At 36.0% G+C, this 6,397-nt stretch overlaps 1 long non-coding RNA gene across 1 annotated transcript; it reads right to left on the bottom strand.

Annotated features, from left to right (window-relative positions):
- Positions 1–2,424: 2,424 nt before the first annotated feature.
- On the bottom strand, positions 2,425–3,730 carry LOC116117430. The gene is made up of 3 exons (XR_004125971.1): positions 3,336–3,730; positions 2,753–2,821; positions 2,425–2,510 (listed from the first exon to the last, which is right to left on the bottom strand). It is a non-coding gene; the product is annotated as an uncharacterized LOC116117430 (long non-coding RNA).
- Between the last annotated feature and the right edge of the window lie 2,667 nt (positions 3,731–6,397).

Below are 6,397 nucleotides of genomic sequence, written 5' to 3'. Positions count from 1 at the left end.
CTTCCCTGCCTTGGCCGGAGCCTTTGGCATGCCTGGACACAAGCTAGCTAAAGCCTTGTGAAGGCACTGAATGGCTTGAGGAGTTCTCCCTACTTCCACGGTGGTTAAAACCGACCCGTTAATGATGAGTACTTCCCTCGCGGTGATTATTGGGACCATCATTCCAGCGATGGTGGGAATCTCCCTGTCGAGCACTCTTGTGGGGGTGCTCTTGCGACATGGCATGGGATGGCTCTTGGTGCAACATACTACCAAGTCGTAGGGCCGTAGGTTTTCTCCCTAGCTCGTGACCAGTATTCGCTGGCCTTCTAAAGCCTTTCGGCCTATGCTTAGCCACTTGTTTTCCCTTGTCTTTACGCATAGTAGTGTGTGTGGTATGAGCTTTTGCTTGTTTCCACACTTTAGCACAACCTACAGGCATTTTTGGAGGTGCTACCGCCTTATCAGAGTTTGGCGGCATGACATTATCCAAATGATCTAGCTTTTGGCTCATCGTTTAAAGGGTGTTATTGAACCTTTCCAAATAGTCCATCATAGTCAGATCTAGCTGAGAAGCTGAAGGGATGTCATTGCAGCACTTTGGGGACATGGAACTACTTTGGGAGTAGTAGTCTCCTGAGTGTAGGCAACCTGTTCATTGTTGATGCTAGCATGCTCGGTTTCAAGACTACAAGCCATGAGTTTCTAGTATAACTGATTGATTAGTTAAAATTACTAGATAAAGAGCTGATGTGATAGAGCCAAATTGTTGATGCTAGATTTTGACACCAACGACTTCGCACGTGCAAAGTGCTAAGAGAATCTTAGAAATTACACATGATTAATTTGAGATTTAGGTTAAAATCATAGTAGCATGCATAGACTAAATAGTAAATGAGACAGTGAGAATTTTATAGTGGTTCGGATGCTTAAAACGATTCCTACATCCACTATTTTCTTTTATATAAGTGTTCTTTATTATTAGCCAAGTTACAAGAGGTTGCAAACTACGAACTGAATTACAATAACTTGGTATTCAGAGAGAATATTAAGCCAGTCTCTTTCCCATAGGTTGTCTTTGTTATTTGCTTTTATGAAAATTAGAGATCCCGATTTTGTGAAGGGAAGTCCTCTATTTATAGCCAATGAGTTCAAGGTAATGATTACAAGTTTACAAGTAGGTAGTGCCATGCAAGTCCTTCCTCCCATCCCATTGGCTGATAACTTAGGAAATATCCTTAAATTATATGGGGCTTGGACAGGTGTGCAAACCTCATTCGGTCACAGACAAAACTTAAGCTTGCTGAGTTGGTGACAGCCATATTTTCTCTATCTTAGGGCTACGTGGCAGATTCTGAATGGTGCAAAGCCTTCCTGAACTTGGATTGGTGCTCCTGTAAGCTTACGTCAACCCTAATTTTTTAGCCATAACATTGATAAAGATAAATCCAATGATCGTATTTTAAAATTACATATACAAGTGTAGGTTTAGTTGGAACCGATTGTGTTAGATTCAACAAAAAGGCATTTAAGGCAAGACTTGAACTGTGTCAAGCCTTCAAAGTTTTATGAGGAAATTTTATTTGGAAGTTGTTTTTGACAAAATGTCATTATCAAAAAATATATTTGGAGAAAGAGAAATAAGAAGGATAGAATTATTTAGTTGAATAATTCAATTGACAATTGTCAAACGAGAGAGAAAAATAATTCTATAAAAATGGGAATTTTGAATAATTTGTTAGAGGAAGTTGCTTTAATTTAATAGAAATTTTAAGTGATTTACAGTCCCATTTAGTTATTAGTATAGGCAATCACATTTTATTAATATTCAAGCACAATAAATAAGTGATTAAATTATATCACTGCTTCGATATTGTGACTAGACTGTCAGATTATAGGATCAATATTTTGTCAAATTATTATGAAATGAATAATCTCTTAGAAGAACTTACTAAAAAAATTTATATAAATTGATTTTACAATTTGATTTGTAAAATTCTTATGAATAGGAATAGTCTATGATTCAAACTAAACCCTAAACCCGTTAAAATGGATATTGTAAAATACATGCAATTGGCCGTGGTAGTAACTAGTAAGTTTAAATCAACAATGTTACCTCCATATTTGGACTAGGCAAAAGTAGAATATATATTCACACGTGTTATTACTCGATTCCACGAATCACTTCAAATCCATGATAAAGTAGAGATGGCAACGGGGCTCCCCGTCCCTACGCCATTCCTAGTCTCCACCCCGCACAACGGGGAAAAATCCCCGAGGGGTTTTTTCCCGACTCATTCCCCGCCCAAATAAAAAAATAACAGAAAACTGAACTGATTGTATGAATATATTGACTCTGAATAAAAATGTTGCAGAATTGACACTTACTTTAAACATGGGTTTGAACATCAAATTCAATTCTGAAAAAAGGTAATGACACAACCCGTCCCAAATTTCCTCATCCCGTAGGATCCGGGCGCTCCCACAAGACTCAGATACCCGAGACGTGTCATGTAGAAAAACTGCGAAACCTGTTTAAAGACATACTTTTCCTGAATAACATCATAGTATTTCCATTTCCAACATCTCAAAAAAAAGACATGCATCATTTTTCGTTTTACAAAAGGAAAGAGTTAGGGAAAATTGTAGTATCAGGTTTTCCACTTATACTATACATTCCAAAACATGAAACAAAAGGAAATACATGAAGGAAAACATGAGTTCTTGAAACGAAAGTCCAAATTTTACAATGCGACGTAAATATAAAACCCACATAAAAGATGTCAACGCGTGGCACAACCCTGAGCGGAGGCTCACCACTCGGCACGATCTCCGGAAGGTCCTGGTGGGGGGGAAAAACATTTAAAAAAAAAAGGGGTGAGCTGAAATACTCAGTGAGTGGGGAAAAGGGGGAATTTGCAAAACATTCGTCAAACAAAAGTTATGGCATGCAAAGGTTTTTATAAAAATACAGAAAACAACATGATTCCATGAACATTCTTTTACGGTGGCAGCTAATCATCCATGTATGCATGCATAACTCATTTCTAATTGTTCTAAGTATTATAATCTGATCAATTAAACTGACAACAATTTCTGAATCCTAGCTCATCACTAAATGCTGAAAATTCTTTTATGAGAACTTAAAGAATAGCTGTAAATGCTTATGCTTCTAAAGACGATGTTTTCTATAAATCATGCTACAACATCAACTGTTTCATATAACTAATGCAAACTATCCATCAGATACTGAAAACTGAAGCTATTAACTGATACTGAAAACTGTAGGCTGGTATCTGAAAACTTTAAACTGATATCCTGTTTCGAAGCAGTAAACTGATACTAAAGGTTCTCACCACAACTAGTACCCTGGGGAAAAATCTCGATACCTGGTGGGCATCCCACACACAGGCAGAGCTGGGAAATACATCTCGATACCCGGCAAGATCTATCATCGCGCGGGCAGAGCCTGAAGAAAACTATCTCAATACCTGGCGGACAAACTCAACGCCCAGGCAGAGCACTAAATATCTCAATACGCATGCGCAGAGCCTGAAGACCAAATATCTCAATACCCAGCGGAATCCTGCATCGCGTGGGCAGAGCCTGAAACTGGGGGAATGGGTACTTCGTAGGGTGGTTTGTAAGCCATTACTATACTTATTCTTAACCCAATACATTATATTTCTTCAAAACATAGGCCTTTATAAAATTATTAAAACATTATGAAATAATTTATGGTAGTGTATTCTGGGCTAAAATGTAAGTAAAGACAAGTAATGAAATAAACATGAGGGAGCCAAAAGAAACTTTACACAATTATTAAATAAATCTACAATTCACGTGACAGGCACTTCCACAAAACTGGATGCATCATAGTTTCAAATACACCCTCAGTACTCTTAAGCGTAGCACTTAAACCCTGACAAAATTGTAACATGTAATTATTAACTAAGGTTTGCACTCCATGTAAGTCTCATAGACATGAAAAGCAGTGGCTTGCATTTAATGCTTCAGACTCAATGCAACACACAAAAAGAATATCAATTTTCTATAGCCGTAATATTTGACTACTTGAACTTGTAGAAAATTATCAGATTATTCAGTTTTCTATTGAACCCCATATGTTCTTGAACTTTCAGCATCCCAACTTTACAAATATTTTCAGATCATGACTCCTAGTCCACTCTCACACGTTCATCCTGCTAAGTAATTATTGTAAGGCAATTTCTTTAAAGCAAATGAAGTTTAGAACTTTGTCTCATATGAAGAAAATCTAATAAAAACACCATCTCACTATTTTACATTAACGTTCAAACAACTTTTAGAAAAGGGAATAATATGTTAATGGAGCTATTCAATGCATTCTCTTTCAACTATTTGACCGAATATCAAACAAAGCAATTAATAAATTGTTTATAACCTTTTATCATTAACACCCAATTGGAAATACACGGCTTGCCAATAAGATATTTTGGTAAAACCTTGTAATCAACTTGATTAATATCAGGACACTTCCAACAGCAACATACAGGTTCCATAAATACTTGAAATAAGGTTTTAAGAGTTCATCACATAAGGACTTATATCACAGTAAAGGCATCTAAAAACCTTTCTCAAACAATAGCAAACAACTCATCTTTACCGAATGAACAACATTTCCAATTATTCAATTCAACATGATTTTTGAAGTAACTGAAAAACAGTAAGCTTAAGGTGACATGCAAGCTTTGAAACTCCATTCTTTTTTTTTTTTTTTTTAAAGAATTCTTTTATGCATTTTCCGCTCATGTAAAAACAATGCCGAGCATTCAATTTAAAGACAACTTCCATGAATTTCAAACCAATAAACTAAAGTATAACATGCAATTCTTGATAGAACACATTCAAATGCAATATATCTTCATGCATGTAACTTTCAACACATTCAAACAATGACAAACTCAACAATTAACACCCTAGTTCAAAACAAGCTCTCAAACCCACTGAAATGATCATCTTAATTAAAACATGCAAGCTTGAATTTGAAGAAAGTTTTAGTTTTTGCCACTCACACTAAAAAAATTCAGCTCAACCCGAAATACCCAGCTGCCCCAAGCATCATCCTTCTCTTCACCTCACTTTCTCTCCCTCATTTATCTTTTTCTTTCCCTTCCTCCTTCAGCCGACGTTCTCTCTTCCTTCTTCCTTCTTTTCTCTCTTCTTTTCTCCCTTCTCTCTCTTCCTTTCTCTCTTTCTTTTCTTTTTTTTTCTCAGTTTTCTTCTCCACACTTTCTTCTTCTTCTTTTGGGCGAGCGGCCCAAATTTATATATAAAAACAAATTTTTTTTTTTTCTATAACAGCCCCCAAATTCTCTTAATTCTAATATAACCCTGCCACATCATCTTTTCCTTACAAAAACATCCAGATTTTGTGCCCTTGCTACATGCAAACCCAACAGTTCCCATTTCTTCATTTTCACCACTAACCAAACTTTAAAATTTGACAGAAAAGTCCCTCCTCATAAACAAAACCAAAGGGAATATATATATTATTAGAATGGGGTTTTACAGGTAATGTCTAATATTTTAAACCAATAAGCTCAAATGCATTCTCTGGACAAGGAATCTCTAATTCATCATCTCAACCTTCCCCTTCTTCAAGAGCACCAATTTAATCTTCTAAGGCAGCATCATTCTATTCAAACCAAAAAAGAAAAAAACACAGATTAAAGGTAAGATAAGAGTCATACATAATTGATGAGCAGTGAATCGTTGTAATTCATAAAATTTAGTGCAAGAACAATTACAAGGGCATTCTACAAATACAACATTGATGCTTACGGAATCAATCACAGGCAAAACAAACTGTCATTTGCTCCAAAAATGGCAGCATTGAACTGCCTTGTATTCAAGTCAGTCACATCTTAACATTGTGCTTGTTGTAATTTATAAACAAGAAAATATAAGTATAATTTAGTATTGGAGGGATTGTAATAGTTGTTGAGTGCTTTACCTAACAATTTGCAAGTTTCCTCCACCTTCCTTCCCCAGCACCTTTCTTCAAATTTACAAGCAAGTATCCAAGTGCAAACTCAGCTCTTTTATTCTTCATCTCTTCAAAAATTTACATAAAAAGCAGTGTAATTAATAAAAGACAAAGCCAACCAACATGAATTTTTAACAAGATGTTAAGAGATTTGATATGAGAAGCTAAAGCGGGAAATAAGTTAGGGACCTACGGTCTGTAAGCTACTGTTTCCTTTCTTTAAGCCGGCCCAAATCTCATTATTTCGGTGAGATGAAATCTGCGAGCTGGAATCAGCGATAACTGGGGAGGCGACAATTCGTGTGAGAGTAGTTTAGAGAAAAAATGGGTATAAATGTGTAAGATAATTATGTAATTGGGTATAATTTGCAAGGGTATTATTGCAAACAT

The sequence above is a fragment of the Pistacia vera genome, unplaced genomic scaffold, assembly GCF_008641045.1.
Source record: "Pistacia vera cultivar Batoury unplaced genomic scaffold, PisVer_v2 Contig81, whole genome shotgun sequence".
NCBI classification, from domain to species: Eukaryota; Viridiplantae; Streptophyta; class Magnoliopsida; order Sapindales; family Anacardiaceae; genus Pistacia; species Pistacia vera.
The sequence above is the reverse complement of the archived record's forward strand: the minus strand, read 5'-3'. Positions and strand labels throughout refer to the sequence as shown.